At 43.6% G+C, this 16,803-nt stretch overlaps 1 protein-coding gene across 1 annotated transcript in view; it reads left to right on the top strand.

Annotated features, from left to right (window-relative positions):
* The first annotated feature begins 16,281 nt into the window (after positions 1-16,281).
* LPP (LIM domain containing preferred translocation partner in lipoma) overlaps positions 16,282-16,803 on the top strand; it is a 454,652-nt gene continuing 454,130 nt past the window's right edge. The window contains exon 1 of the mRNA XM_032777311.2: positions 16,282-16,387. The gene's annotated coding sequence lies outside the window, so the exon portion shown is untranslated. The remainder of the gene's footprint in view (positions 16,388-16,803) is intronic.

The raw sequence follows: 16,803 nt of genomic DNA, 5'->3' as shown, positions 1-16,803 counted from the left end.
CTAGCTTACTGAGTAACTGTGGGCAAATCACCCAAGCTAGTGATGCTTCTCTTACTCATCTGTAAAATAAAGGTAACAGTATTTTCCTATGTCTCAGGCCTGTTGAGGTCTAACTAATATTTGTAAAGTGACAAGTATGAAGGTTATTCCAAAGGAAGATGTAAGACAAGAACTTGAGTCCTCATGGCCCCAGCCCTGTGTTAAGTCATCGTGGCCGTGTGGACTCTGTTGATGGCAGATCTCTGCTTATGATAAGGTTTATAGGAGGAGGCCAAGCAAGTCGAGCTGGTTGAAAAATTTCAGATGGACCAGTGCTCCATTGGCAAATGCTGATCCAACAAACCTGAAAGCTGTTACAGGATTGTATTGGTGGTGATGACGTCTCTGATGGAAACATTACCCAATTGCTTAGTTTTCACGTTATCCTTTCAATTGCACTGCTGTCATGCTTTGTTGCTTCTGTAGGCAGAGCAAACCGCATACACCAGGGGATCCTGGCATCCCTCTGTTCCCCACCATGAGGTCCCGTGTGCTAGCTTCCCATTCCCCTCTATTTGAGAGACTTGCTGGAACTCCCGTTCCTCCCTCATGCCAGGGGTTATGTGTGCCCCCAGTCCCCCATGCCAGGAGCTCTGTTGTACCCCCATTTCCCCCAGCCCCCGCCCCACTGTCCCAAATCCCCATGCCAGGGGCTCTGTGGTACGCCTCACCATCCCCAACCCCCCATGCCAGGAGCTCTGTAGACCCTCCACTGCCCCCAGTCCCCCATGCCAGAAGCTCTGTGGTACCCCACCACTGCCCCCAACCCCCCATGTCAGGAACTCTGTGGTATCCCCCAACCCCCCATGCCAGGGGCTCTGTGGTGGCCCCCCCCATATTATATAACTAATAGAAACTATAGTGAAGCATTTGGATGAAGTTATTTCTAGATTTCTGAAATGACCTTTTTTGGGAAATTTCCAAGTTTCTACTTTTTGCCCCAAATGAGAAGGAAAAGAAATTTTGAAATGTCAGTTTCCCACAGGATGGAGATGCTGAGATTCTATTAGCTCTACCTGCAAGTCAAGATCTGCTCACCTACAGCACATGCATCAGTGTATCCATTATAACAATCCTCCATGCAAAGAACATGTGACGGTGTTAGGCTTTAAAAGGGATGTCCCAGCGATTCTTGACAGATAGATTCTCCCAAAGGAAACAATGTCCGAGTAACCCTGCATGCAGGGCTGTTCTCAGGAGATGCCTCGGTCTGAGTCCAAGGGAACTGAATGTTGAGACATAACATTATCAAATTAGAGGTTATATAACAAATCTTATAGCGAGGAAGCTCTTTGGTTCTATTAACAAAATCCTGCATTACTGACACAGCCAGTCTCTAAAGAAAACAAGGAATAAAGAAAAGAATGTTTTTATCCTCCCCCTAGCTCAAATCCCCTGCATTTTGAGATGTGTTATCCCATACATAACACCATCTCTGGCTGGTCTAATTACAATTATAAAGCAAGAAAACAAGGGAGTAATCTCTAAAATTACATCACAGAATGTTCAGCCTGATTGTTTTAAAACCTCAGTGGTGTTAGTTACAGCTTTTTGTGTCTGAAGAATTTTATTCCAGGGTCAGGGGGGGGTTTCTATTACCAAGAGATCATTCCCACATATCAAGCTCTGAGATTTGCTCCTCAAAGGCCCCTGTCCAATAAAGATGGTTAGGAGCCAGCTCCCCTGATCTGAACGCCCCTGAACTTTCACTCTCCTCCTTTCCACTGTTAAAACGCTGAGGTTTTTCTCATGGGATCAGTGGATGTTGGAAATGCCATGTATCACAATTGGAATATTTTTATTTAAAGTGGGGGAAAGGGAAAGAGTAAATTTAGGTCTAAAAAGCTAATCCAGCAGTCCCTAAACTTTTGAGAATTGCCCCCTCCCTTACTCCTGTTTGCGCCCCCTGCAGACCTGGGGCTGTGGCTCCAGGGGGGAAAGGTATGTGGACAGGGGTAAGGGGGTGGAGGCTGAGGTCAGGAACGGAGCCGCTGACAGCGGCTGAGGCTGGCGTGGGGCAAGGAACAGAGCCGCATCGAGGCTGGGGACAGGCCAGGTGCGGGGCTGGAAGCCAGGGATGCAGCTGGGAAAAACGATGGCCCCTCTTGGTCTTTCCAGCTATACAGGCCAAATTATGCCTGGCCCTGCATTGGATGTTCAAAAAAGAGAAGAGAAGGCAGGCAAGAGTCCCTTATCCTCCAACATACCAGCATGTAAGACGTAGGGTTCAGGTGCTGGGGAGTACAGCTGTAGCAAGTCATGTGTTTACACTGGGGATCTCCACAGCTAACAGCATGAGCTGCTATAGTTTGAGCTAAAGAGCCAGGACTCCTCAGCTGGACCTGTAACAGACTCATATCATAGATTCATAGATTCCAAGGCCAGAAGAGACCATTGTGATCATCTACTCTGACCTCCTGCAGAGCACGGGCCATAGGACTTCCTCAACTAATTCTAAAGCAGACCTTTCAGAAAAACATCCAATCTTGATTTTAAAATTTTTAGTTATGGAGAACCCACCACATCCCTTGGTAAATTGTTCCAAGGACTGTCAAACTTTTGTACCTTATTTTTAGCTTGAATTTGTCTTGCTTCAACTTCTAGCCATTGGCTCTTGTTAGACCTTTATCTGCTAAGACTGAAGAGCCCATTATCAGTTTTCTTCCCTGTGTAGGTACTTAGACTGTCATCAAGTCATCCCTTACACTTCTTTTTGTTGAACTAAATAGATGGTGCTTCTCGACTCTATCACTGTAAGGCATATTTTCATCTGAGGAATGGGCACAGAAGTGGATCTGTAACACACACAGGACAGTGGGTTACACAAGGTGTATGTGTGGGTGACCAGGGTGGCCTGGTGTGCTAGTAGGTCCCAGCAGGTATTTCTGGGTGGGGAATGGCCCCATCCCCAGTGCACACCAGCAAGCAGCTGTAAAGATAGCGCAGACCACAGCTTTCCAACAGGCGTTGCAAGAGGCATGGCATACACTGGTCTCCTCTGGGGTTCAAACAGGAGTTAGGGCTTCCACAGTCATCCTGCCTCCTTTTGTTCCTCTCCTGAGCATAGTGATCCCTCCTCCTCCAGTGAACGTATCCATCACGTCACCCCTTTGCTCTCTGACCAGGCCAGACAGATGGAATTCCTTTGAGATAAGAAATAAAGAGGTAACAGAGTATGATTCTGTTGGTTGGAAATGCCTGATGCTCTCAGCTGCAATTAATGAGTGCCTCAGCTTTTTCCTCCGTTACAAGGAGGGAAAGATGGTTTCCCTTTACTCTCGCATGTGAATTCTGTTGAAATGGATCTTCACTATGGCTTCATGACATTATCTGAAGGGGGCAAGATCCGAGAGAAGGAGAGGAATATTTCAGGGTGGTTTCAGAAGGTGGTTGAACTAGGAGTAACCAGGTAAAATTTACAAGGACATTTTCAGATGAATGTCATAAATAATCGACAGCTCTTAGATTATAGACTGGTCTCCCTCGAGAGAAGATAGAAGCCCCATCACTTGTGCCATTTAATCCTAGACTAGGCAAAGCACTGAGAATATACTGTAGCTAGATGGATAAAAATTGATTTAAATTAAATACAGGGTTTTTTTATTTACATTAAATACAGGTTTATTTTTTACAACATAAACCTCTTTATAATTTAATTTTGAAAATTGGCAACCTATATTAAGGCCTACATTTAAATAAACATTATAGAAATTAAGTAGTACATTTCCTGCCAAGTTTTAAAGAAAGTCTGACCACTGAACTGGTAGAAGTCACTGGTTAAACACCTTAAACTCAGTTGTTGAAATGCTAAATCCGCTTTTGACAGCAGTAGTCTCTTCTGCAGCTGCATAGAATATTTTTAATGTGTTTATTCAATTAGCTCACTTCAATAACTAAGGTCATTCAAAGTTGAGAAACCAATTTGCAGTTAAAAAAGCAGGAATGCTTCTTTTCTGCTTCCAAACTATAAATAAAAACTAGGTATGAAAGGATGAGATCTACCAGTTCTAAAACCTTGAATGACATGCTGACCAGAAACAATCAGTTCAATTCATTAAATACAGATACTTCCTTTTTTAATATATCAGTTTTGAATGCAAAACATGTTTTGATAAACAATTTTTTCTTATATATTGAGCACATGTAAGGTAGTTTTATTTAATTATAAAAAATGAGAATGCTGTTCTTGTGCATTTTTAGTCGAATTTGAATTTCTATCCAAACAGAGCTTGATACAAATCATAAGTAAAATATATTAATCATCTACTAAATAAGAAATGTGCCATTCACCATTTTCTAACAAAATAAAAAAATGTAAAAATTAAGAATCTACATAAATGTAAGTGGAGCTATATAATTCTTAAATGTGTATAGATAACATAGTGTATCCTCCTGCTTAACAAAGAGAGTGAGAGTGAGCAAATTTAGTGTAAAAGCTACATTTAATTGCAAATTAACATGGTTTTAAAAGTTACCAACCCACGAGAATCAGCCTTTCTTTAGGAAAATAACTGAAGTACAATTACAAAACATAGTTAAAATCAACTATTTAAATGGTTTCCTGCTTGCTTATTGAAATTGATTATTTAAATTGCTTTCATTTAAATCAATACACCCTGCACTGTAAGAAACAATCCTGCATTAACCAGAAAGGGGTGTGGAATGGACGGACAAGGTACGGTAGAACCTTGGAGTCACGATCAATTTGGGAATGGAGGTTGTTTGTAACTCTGAAATATTCATAACTCTGAACAAAATGTTGTGGTGGTTCTTTCAGAAGTTTACAGCTGAGCAGTGACTTAATACAGCATTGAAACTTCACTATACAGAAGAAGAATGTCATATAATTTATTTATAACATCCCTTTATTTTTTTAGTAGTTTACGTTTAACAGAGTACTGTATTTGCTTTTTTATTTTTATTTCTTTATTGTTGCTGCTGCTGATTGTGTCCTTCTGGTTCCAAATGAGGTGTGTGGTTGACTGGTCAGTCCATAACTTTGGTGTTTGTAACTATGCTAACGTTATTTTTCTGTCTCTGGTTGTTGATTCTATTAATATACCTGTTCCAGGTGGTGCTGGATCTTGACAACTTACAAAAAATGCCAATGGTGGGTTGGATGCAGTGTTGTAGTTTTGTCGGTCCTAGGATATTACAGAGACAAGGTGGGTGAGGTAATATCTTTTATTAGACCAACTTCTGTGGTGAACCAATACAAGATCTTACCCAACCAACCATGTCTCTCTAATGGCAGGTTGGCAAAGTTAGCTCTCCGAGATGTAGCTGAAGATGGAGGGGATGAATTGTTAAGGCTCCTGTGTGTTCCCCATTTGCTCATGCTGATGATGTCATCTCAAAGACTGGAAATTTAGCTGTTCAGCGAATGAAACAGAACACAGGTTTCAAATGGATCAGAAGGAATTGTCTAAGGGCTTGGCTAGGCTTGCAGATATAGAGCACTAGGAGTTAAACCAGCCTTCAAAGAGCGCAGCAGGGAAAACGCTGCCGAGTGTTTACACACTCAGCTGGAAGCACGCTGGCATGGCCTCATTAGAAGCTCTTGCAATGCCACAAAGAGCAGTGCATTGTGGTAGCTATCCCAGCATGCAAGTGGCTGCAACATGCTTTTCAAATGCAGGGGGTGGAGTGGTGTTTGAGAAGGAGTGGGTTGTGTGCATGTGGGAGGAGAGAGAGTGGGTTGGAGGGGCTGAGAGCATGTCAGCATGTTGTCTTGTAAGTTCAGAGTTCAGACAGTGGCAGACCTCCCCCCCCCGCCCCGGCCCCTCTATCACTCACTCACAGCTAGCAGATTCCCTTTTTCCCAGAGCAGATAAGCAGCCAGCTGTCAGAAACAGAGCTTTGAAAGGGCATTTCCGCATTCCTACAGTGAGTTCAAAACAATGACAAGTGTGGCCACTTGACTTAAAGGGATTATGGGACGTTTCCAGAGGCCAATCAGAGCACAGTAATGCAATACCTTGTTCACACTGGTGCCACAGCGCTCCAGCAGGGATGCAGTAAACATTATTCCTCTCACCGAGGTGGAGTACCAGCAGTGCTGTAGCCTCAGAGTCAGAGCACTCTACATGCCTTGCCAGTGTGGACGGGGAGTGAGCTAGGGCGCCCGGGGCAGCTTTATTGCGCTGTAACTCACAAGTGTAGCCAAGCCCTAAGAAATGAAAGAAATAACATGAAGCCCCAGCCCATTGGGACGCATACCTTACTCTTGGTTGATTCAGGAAATGTTTGTATAGCTACAATAGAACTAATGGCCACTGAGAGCTGTCTAAGGTGCAAAGATTTAATCTCTCTGAAGCAACCAGAATTGTAATATCTAGGAGGATGCTGGTAACCAATCAGTCCATGAAAATGTCAAGCAGGGCGATACTCAGCTTTTCTATTGTGCTTGTTAATCTGTGGCTCTCAGTGCTTCTTAGAGGAAAGTTTATTTTGTGATACAAGGTTTACCACATTTATTTGTTTACTCACTAATTTCCAAATGGTCTCCTATTCATTGGAAAAGGAAGGTCTTCTGGTTATGAGCACAGAACTAAATGTCAGAAAGTTGGGATTCCATTTCCAACTCCATCTCAGACTTTGTAACATCAGGTGAGTCATTTAGCTCTGTCTGTTTTTCCATCTCGGAAAATATTGAAATATTAGAATCTAATCCCCAGTCATGGATCAGGCCCTATTTTATTTGTTCAGCTGTCTAGCCTCAGAGTACTGTGTGGCTTGATTCATTGTTGGCAGAGAGCTTTGAGATCTTTGGATAGAACTTGCTATGTAATGTGACAAAGTTCCTCCTTTACCTTGGTGGGTCCTGCGCTTTATTGGCAGATTTGCTCACCTCAGTGATCTTCCCCTCTGGTGGAACCCACAGTCTGGGTCAATTCCTCCTGTGTCTGATCAGGAGCTGCAAGGTTTGGGGGGAACCCAGGCCCACCCTCTACTCCAGGTTCCAGCCCAGGGCCCTGTGGATCGCAGCTGTCTATAGTGCCTCCTATAACAGCTGTATGACAGCTACAACTCCTTGGGCTACTTCCCCATGGCCTCCTCCAAACACCTTCTTTATCCTCACCACAGGACCTTCCTCCTGATGTCAGATAATGCTTGATTGTCTGATAATTCCTCAATCCTCCAGCAGCACACCCTCTCAGTCTCAGCTCCTTGCACCTCTTGCTCCCAGCTCTTCTCCACCTGACTGGAGTGAGCTCCTTTTTAAACCCAGGTGTCCTGATTAGCCTGCCTTGATTGGCTGCAGGTGTTCTAATCAATGTAGCTATCTCCACGGCCTTCTAGAAAGATCTTAATTGGCTCCAGGTGCCTTGATTAACCTGGAGCAACTGCCATTTGGTTACCATGGTCCTAGGGATTTGTTTAGTCTGGGGCTAACATATCTGTTCCTCGGTACTTTACTGTAGCCATCTGGCCTTGCCCCATCACAGTAAGTGCAAAACATTATATATATCCATTGGAGAGGTTTGGTTGTACTAGTTATGACAAATGCGAGGGTGCTCTTTACAAATGATTTATATTGTGACAGGCTCAGTTACTAGTGTGGATGGATATTTCACCCTAGGGGTCTTGCTCGGGTGGCTCTTTCTATTAGTCACCTGATCGCTTACACTTGAGTGGTTATGGGAAAATGGCAGAGCATGTAGCATTAGTGGGTCTAGTCTGCTCCCTGTGGGGAGCACCAGAACCATTTCTGGACAGGGTGCATTGGAAGCATTTTGAACAGGGTGAGGTGGAAAATGAGAACAAGGCTGTGTCCTACAGACAGACGGGAGGACCTGGCTTGCTAGGAGAATGTAAGTTGGTTTTATTCTGTTCCTGTAGCCGAAGGAGAAAGCTGATCTAACTTAGCTTGCAGCCAGGTGTAAGAGTAGATGAGATTAAATATGCATGTAAAGTGTGCGTTTGCTGCAAAATCTTTCTCCCTAATGCTTTCTTACAACGCTATAGGAGTGGCCCTCGCCGTTCTGCCTCCCAAGATGGAAAATATTGTCAGTGCCCGCTCAGCCCCATGCAGCTAAGGGGAAAACGAAGTCACAACCGGCCAACTGGTGGAGTTTTAAATACAAAAGAAAAAAAAAAGCCAGCTAATCAGAGCAGAAATCCCCTGGAAGCTGGCACCCAGCATGACCACCCTGCTCGCACACCCCTAGAATCAGCCATCACTGCTAAATAAAAAACACATGTATTTTAGGAAAGCTGTGGGTCACTGTCACTTACCATGGGTTCTGAAAAGGAGGAAACACAGGTGCTTGAAACCCAGTGAGGCCTGCAGGTAGGCAGGGAAGTCCCAGTCTGAGAGTGAAAGAACTGCCAGATTCCACCCTCTGGCAGGTAAAGGCAAGAGGCCAAACACTTAAGAAGGGAAAAATCAGAGACCAGAAAATGGCAGAGGTGGAAATAGATGGAGGTGAGGTGCCTCAACCAGGGTACTCCGAGAAGCATCACAATAAGCTTGAATCGCAAAGCTGGGATCTGAATGTGAGCTTTCCCTGTGTTTGGAGAGAGTTTGATCTGATGGTAGGGTTCACACCCAACTCTACAGTTTCTTTGATTTTGTTTTTCTTTAGAATTGAAGTTAACAACAGTAATACTAACATACTTACAGGGCTGTCCCTACCCATACGCAAAGTACGCAGCTGCGTGTGCTCCAGCCCCTGCTCCACCTCTTCCCCATGGCCCCCGCCTCAGATCTGCCCCCGCTCCACCCCTTCCCCAAAGCCCCCACTCCGCTGAGGACCGCAGCAGGGATTGGGCACCGTGCACTCACCGGCAGTGGTAAGTGGAGTGACCTGGCCCCAGCTTGCTCCACTCCTATGGCTCCCAGCTGCGCTGCTGGTGAGTGCTGGGGGGCGGTTCCCCTCTGCCCCCCCCCCTCCCCACGGAGGCCTGGGGCCCCAAACAGGGGGGCTGGATAGGTCACCAAAATGTCTAGGGATGGCCATGCATATTTACAAGAAAAATTATAGGAGCCAGATCTTGCATGCAATTCTATACAGACCACTGGTCCACAGTAATAATGAGACTGATGTCAATTTCCCTATTTAATCTGCATATGAGGGTATGGAGGTCAATTAGTTAACTCTTGCATTCAAGAAGTCAGCATGGCTGTATTGGAATGATATGCCTTTTTATATACGTTAAAAAAAAGACAGTGTATGTGCATCCTTGACAATGGTATGTTAATGGTATGTCATGACAATGGTATGTCATGTAACCAATTTAGGCCAAAGAGTCGGCACTGCAGAATGTGATACTTTACATTTCTATCAGACTACGGGGATTGCTACTGAGTTCTTTAGGGTTCTATGTTGTGCGCATCACTGCAATAGCTGTGTGTCAATGTTTAAAAATTAAAATTGAAGGGAAGAAAATTATACTGAAGTGTCTCATGTTACCCTCAAGACATTCACTGAATCATTGAAATGTGAGATGGAAGAGTGAGATTAAGCAATCTCATCTAGTTCCCTGGTAATTCAGGTTTTCCCCTCCAGTACCTGTCCAAGTGCTGCCTTCACTCTAGATTTAACTGTTAGAAGGGATATGGGGCTTTTAGTTCAATATGGTTAGATATACTTATCATTAATGAATGTATCCTACCGAGACTCCTGAGAGGCAGGGAAGCATTATTCCCATTTTACAGATGGGAAATTGAGGCATAGAAGGTAAAACTTGCCAAGGTGCCTAAGTCCCTTAGGTACTTTGGGAAATTTTACACTGCGAGAATAAGTGACTTGCCCAAGGTCCCACAGTGGTTCTATGGAAGAGCTGGGGATTAAATCCAGATCTCCTGAGTCCCAGCCAGCGTCTTAACCACCGGAGAAACATCCTTTCTCTTCTTGCTGTTTGGTTTCCATTATCCTTTGTTTCAGTTTTAGTCTGGTAACCTAGTTACAACTTTTCTGCCACCTAAAGACCTTTGCCTCCTTGGAGTTTTGCACCCTTCAGATGTTTGTAGGTGACAGCTGAGATTCTGAAAGTCGTATACAGGCTCTGGGCCCTCTATTGGCATCTTTTAAAGTCAGAAGGCAAGTCTCCTTTCTTCATCACTTAGCCAAGAGTATGGCTTTAGCTCTCATAATCGTTCCCCACAATCATTCCCTCTGGCCTTTAGTCATGCTCTCCCCGTGAATTCCCTCCAGCTTGTCAACAACACTTCTCTGGTAAGGAGGCGTCCAGAACTTGGACACGATATTCCAGTTGTATTTCCATCAGAGCCATACAGAAAGGCCTGTTATTACCTCCCTGCTTCACGATGTGCTCCCTTCATCCATGCAGGTCACTGGCCTATTTTGCAGCCCTATCGAACAACTCCTGTCTAATGTATAGTCCACTACCACCTTTACATCTCTTTTATCCAGACGTGTCCTTCCTATTTGAATATTAGTTTCAGATTTTTCTCCTATCAGATTGCTTCACTTGTCTTTCACTAAGTGGAATCTGTTTTTTTTAAGCCCATGTTTCTGATTCTCTCCCTTCTGTGTCTGTGTATTATTCCAGCCTTCTATAGTATGTACAGCTTCTCCACTTTAATATCATATGTGAATTTCATCAGTAGGCACTCTTTGCTCATGAAATCCAATCTATATGGCCATACACATTTTTTCTACAACTGTTTGTTTACTTAAAGCTCAAGCTCAGAACACAGACAAAAGAGGCAGTATCAAATGTAAAAAGTATTCTCACAGTGGCAATGAATATGAGGGCTCTGGGAAAGGGAATTCCTTATGGAAATAATAAAAGCCATTCCTTTAATAAATACAGAAGCTCTGTCCAGTTTTACTGCCTTCCAAAGGTTCTTTTTCAGCACATCCACTAAAAAGATACCAGATTAAATAGTAGTTGTCTATTTCTTGGCTTCTCACATAGCTAATTTTCTCCCCTGACAACACATCCAATGTTTTCCAGAGCCAACATAGGAATTCTGGTGTCTTTTTTGTTGCTGTTCTTCCAACAAGCTGTGACTGTTCATCTTGCTGCTGCTAGGAGAAGACATATGGTTAGTATTTTCAATATTTTCCTTTCCATTCTCTTTGGGGAGGTTCAAAGCATAAAAAAATAAAAATAAAAATTGCCCAAATAATTTGTGTCAATGGAAAATAGGGAGGGGAGGAGGGAACCAATGTCATGCACTTGTGCGTTTTTCACTGTTACCTTCTTCAAAGAATTTGATCCTGGTCTTACTTTTTCCAAAACAAAACATGCAACTTTTAATCATCAAAATGTGGAAGTGAAATACTTAAGTAGAATATTCATTAAAAATATCCAGAGAAAGGGAATTACAGAGAATGTAGCAATCCGCATTAATTACTTAAACCCCACAAAACCCTGGTGGGGTACCCTTTTTTCAGGTTGGTAAACTGAGGCCCATGGAGGCAGTAACTAAAATAGGCTGAAAAACTTAATGAAATTGTCCACATTTTGGCTAAATTTTAGTTGATTTTTTTTTGGTGAAATTTCAAATGTTGATTGAAAAAAATTGTCCAATGTGAACATTTTTGACCAGCTGTGGAATGACTTGCTCAGGGTAACACAGTGAGTCACTGGTAAAGCCTAGAATCTAGGATTCTTGGCTCCCAGTTCACTGATGTAATCACTAGACAATATTGACTTACGCCCTGATTTAGTAAAACACTTACGCACATCATTTAAATACTGAGATTTATGCTTAAGTCTATTGAAGTCAAATGAATTAAGCATGTATTTGAGTGCTACCGCTGAATTGTGGCCTTTACGTTTTCACAGCACAAACATTAACTAAAACAAACAGTAAAGCTCCAAAAGAATGCAGGGTAAGATAGATGGATGGATGAAGATTGAAATGATGCCGGGTTAGTTTATACGTTAAGAGTCATTCAGAACTGTAGGTATCAAAAACTGTGGCTCTCAGCAAAATGCCAGGTTAGTGCGGACACAAGTAAAACTGAGGCCGAGAATGAACCATGTGGCTCACGGGTAGGTACAGAGATGCATTCTCACTTGCTGCTAGGTATCATCTCTGGTACCCAAGGAAAGAGATGGGGATATAAACTGGAGATTGCAGCACATCAAATCAGTGAAGGATCCCACACAGGCCTGGCTCACATTCTTTGCATGTTAGTGACCTGTATTAAACGTCAGTCTAGTGAGTGCCTGGCATACAGACATGCATGTCTGCCAAAAATGGGAAATGACAAAGCTTTGGTGTATCCTGGGGTCTTCCAGCCGCTTTGAAACAAATTGGCAAATGAACATATATCTTTAAATTGGGAAAAGTCCCTTCTTCTGAAGTGACTTGAGCTAGTGGAAGGGTCTCAAGCTGTCTCCTTTGCAGCTCACTGGCACAGTGAGTACTCATCTTGCTGTTCCCCGTCTCTTCGGAATAGCATCTTTCATGATTGCAGCACCCACATCAATGCCACTGCTAGGAACTCTCAGATTCTGGACATACTCCCATGGAATCCCCCTTAAAACCTGAAATCTCAAACCTATTGCAGCAGATTCCAGAGTTAAAAAAAAACAACCCAAAACAAAACCGAAAACCCATCACCAAATTGCAATGGATGAATCTCAGAAAACCTCAGAGGTTTGGTTCAGAGGAGCCTCCAACTGACCTAATGCTCATCGGATCCTCTCTTGGTTGAAAATTAGACTGAGACTCTCATGAGAACTGACTTCTTATTGTGATTTTCAGTCCTGCCATGGCTAGCCCACAGGGGAATTAATTCACAAGTCAACAACAACTCTTACGCTTTGGGGCGTTTCAGTGGAGATGGGAATAGGTCCAAGCTCCAGAATGGGATCTGACTTTGCAGCTCAAATGTCTTTAAAAGGACTACATGTAAACACCCTGACATTCTGGAAAGTTTGGGTTTCAAACACCATGTTCTGGATGGTTGAAGTTGGACCTTTGCTTATGCGTCCCATTGTCGAGGCCTGAAGTCTGGATCTGGGGCTTTGCTTTAGGCTGATCTCAGTCTTCCACCTCTTGGCCAGGCCAAGCACAAGAAAACAAAATGCTACATACACTTCATGTTTACATGTGGTACAGAGAGCTGAAGTCACTTAAAGCTCCCTTTATTAAATATTTGTTCCCCCTGTAGATATTTAGACTGTAATCAAGTCACTCCTATTTCAGTATCATTGCTGAGAATAGGCCACTTCCACCTTAATTGAATTGGCTCGTTAGCACTGATCCCCCACTTGGTAAGGCAACTCCCATCTTTTCATGTGCTATAGTATATATTCTACTTACTATTTTTTTCACTCTGGCATCTGATGAAGTGGGCTGCAGCCCATGAAAGCTTATGCCCAAATAAATTTGTTAGTCTCTAAGGTGCCACAAGGACTCGTTTTTGCTGATACAGACTAACATGGCTACTGCTCTGAAACTTATTGCCTATTGAGTGGCTTATGAAATTTAAAGCATTTTATATCCTTTCTGGAACTGAATGCATTTTATGGCGATGGCCCTAGCCTAGGCACTATGTATTACTAAAATAAATAACATTTACAAACTCAGAGACTTTAAGGTCAGAAGGGACCATTACGATCATCTAGTCTGACCTCCTGCACAACGCAGGCCACAGAATCTCACCCACCCACTCCTGTGGGTACTGAGGGTACGTTTCTTGACAACTTTAACTCAGAGACCCCAACCCTTTTCACCCCCACCATCCCGCGTACATTTCCGCCACTCGAGCTAACGCAACTCAGTTCAAGAAGTTGGATTCTGACTGTATGCAAAGCAATTCTCCCTGTTCCATATTTTCTATTTTAAAGTGGCTGGTTTCATGATCAAAGTTTGATGTTCTGGTCATTACAATGAAATAAGAATATATTCACAATTTATCACTAAAGTGATAATGCTAGTGAGTGTTATTAGACATTAGGCACTGGACAGGAAGTCAAAGACCTAGTTTCTGTTTCTGTATCCCTCAGACTTTTTGTGTGACACAACAGCAAGTCACTTACACCATCTCTGAAAATGTGGGTCTTAACCCTCTTATACCTCAGTTTCCCCATCTATAAAATGGAGATCAGAATATCTAGCTAACTCTGTGTGTGGAGCTTGGAGTCTGGATGAATTAATATGTGTGAATTACTTTGAGATTTTTGAGGGAAATAGCTATAGGCATTCAAAATAGTCTTTCTTCTGTCAACACAATATGGCTAATTGCACACACTTAATGGATAGGGAAGAAGTAGGTTTGGACAAGCAGCAAAGAAAATATTAGATCTTTGGCTTCCATTGCAACATTACACAGAGAACACTCCTTGCTATTTAATCTCGGGCCAAACCATTTATTTTAATTTTAAGACACTTTTCCCAGACACTTTGTGATAGGTATCTAATAAGTTTGTGTTGTATAATGCAAGTTCCATTTTAGATTTATGTAAAAGATTAAGCAGAGAAAACACTGAAATCCTTTGTCAATGTCCTTCTCTTAAGTGTTGTTGCAGAATCAGGGCTTTTAACCTAAGGCTAGAAGGGAGCATTGTGAAAATCTAGTTTGACCTCCTGTGGTAATTCCAGTGGTTAATCACCTCATTGTTAAAACAAACAAACAAACACATGTTATGCCACATTTCCAGTATGAATGTGTTTAGCTTCAATTTCTAGATGTTGGATCTTATTCTGCCTTTGCCTGTTGGATTCATAGATTCCAAGGCCAGAAGGGACCATTATCATTGGCTACTCTGACCTCATATAGAGCACAGGCCAGAGAACTTCCCCCAAATAATTCCTAGAGCAGGTCTTTTAGAAAAACATCCCATCATGATTTAAAAATTGCCAGTGATGGAGAATTCACCTTGACCCTTGGTAAACATTACTCTCAATGTTAAAAATGGATGCTTTATTTCCAGTCAGAATGTGTCTAGTTTCAGCTTCTCTGCTAGACTGAAGATCCCTTTATTAAATATTTGTTCCCCAGGTAGAGATTTAGACTGTAATCAAGTCACCCCTTAAGTTTCTCTTTAAATAAATTAAAGAGCCCTCTACTATCTGAAATAGTCTTCAAACTCCCATACCCCCAAACCCATCCGTTAATCCCTGTCTTTGCCCGTGATTCTGCAAGGTGATCTATGTAGCTGGACCCTCTGTTGGCACAGCAGTCTATCCATGTAGATTGCAATGCAGGACTGGGGGTGCAAACTCCTGCTCTCCCAGGGCTATCAAACAGTGACAAATGGAATGACGGAAATTTCAGAAAGTGATGAGTGAGATTTTAAATGTCTCCTGAAAGCGCACAGCAAAATCCTTTGTCGGTAGAGGGAGATGCTTTTAAAGTGCTTCAAAATACATCAAAGAATCTTTCCAAATGTGCCAGGCTTGGCAAGTTTGCTCTCCCCAGCCCTTGTGCATTGCATCCCTTCTGCCTTGCTCCTCTCAACTGCAATACCAATGTAACCCCCCCTTGCAATGAAACTGGAAACAGCTAATGCTTAAAGACAGACCCTCATCCAAGCTATGTGCTTGAATTACAAATAACTAACAAGCACGACAAAGAGATTAGAGGAAAAATTTCCGCACTTTGCATCCTATGCACAGTTAACAGCTCTTTGTGTAGAGTTCGTTTCACTGTTCCCCCTGTACAGTCTATTTTGTGTGGGTTTTTCACACAACAAATTTGGGGAGAAGAGAAAAATAAAGTTTTATATATATGGAAAAGTACCAAAAACTTCACAGGGGGTGTTGGGCAGGTGTAAGACATAAAATGACTTTAAACTTTTTTTTTTTTAAAAACTGTTTACCTTTAGGTTGAATGTGTCCCTCTGTGTTAAAAACTGAGGCCCTAAATCCTGCAAAGATTTAAGCACATGCCTGACTTTGCGCACAACTGCTTACATTCCTAAAGACGTAAACACAGGCATTTAATGTTTGCAAGACCAGGCCCCACAGTGGAAATCTTAAGTAAGTAATAATAAAATAAGCCCCTCTACCTATTCCTATCCTATCTCAGCAGCCTTCTCAGTCCAGCCTGCCATGCAGTGTAACCCCCCTCTTGCTGTGCAGGACGCCACCCTTTTCTATCTCTGCCCCCTTGGCACTGCAACCCCCCCCTTTCCCCTCTGTGTGTCTGTCACTCCCGGCAGTGCAGTTGCACTGCCATCTCCATACCTTACATGGACAAATCTGCCTTCGGGGAAAGTCAGGAATTTGGGCCCTTGACGTCAGCCTGCAGCGCTCTGGGCAAAGCCCGGGAGCCCGGGGGCAGAGGGGGAGGCACCAGCCCAGCTGCGGGAGCTCTGCAGAAGTTTCACTTTTTGTTTTAGGGGCTTCCCTTGACTTTCCCTTTGGTTTCAGACCCTCAGATTCCTCCCCCCAGCCCGGGGATAGGAGTGAAAGGTAAGGGGGGGGGGGATTGGGTGCAAGGGCGATAGGGGGCATGCCGGGGGGGGAGGCCACAAAGGGGTAGGAAGGAGGGGGGCCACCACAGGCCTCTTGAATATTTTGGGGGGCCTCCCCCCACACAACACATCATAGAGAGAGAACAGGGAGCCCCCTTGAGCTACAAGCAATTGCTTAGTGGGCTTGTGTCTAGAGCAGGATCTGGGGGTGGGGGAAAGGGATGTGTGTGCTGGTGTGTGTGTGTGTGTGTGTGTGTTGGGGGAGCAGTAGGGGGGATGTGCCGGCCGGGGAGAGATGGAGAAGGGGGGATAGGCAGAGGGGGGCAGTAGGGAAGGGACAGGGGGCAGGATGGGGAGTCTGCCAGGGCAGTGGGGGGGAGAGGATGGGCAGTCAGGAGGGTGGGGGTAAGGGCA

This window comes from Chelonoidis abingdonii, chromosome 8, assembly GCF_003597395.2.
Source record: "Chelonoidis abingdonii isolate Lonesome George chromosome 8, CheloAbing_2.0, whole genome shotgun sequence".
NCBI classification, from domain to species: Eukaryota; Metazoa; Chordata; order Testudines; family Testudinidae; genus Chelonoidis; species Chelonoidis abingdonii.
Note: the sequence above shows the minus strand (reverse complement) of the source record. Positions and strands in the feature narration are given on the sequence as shown.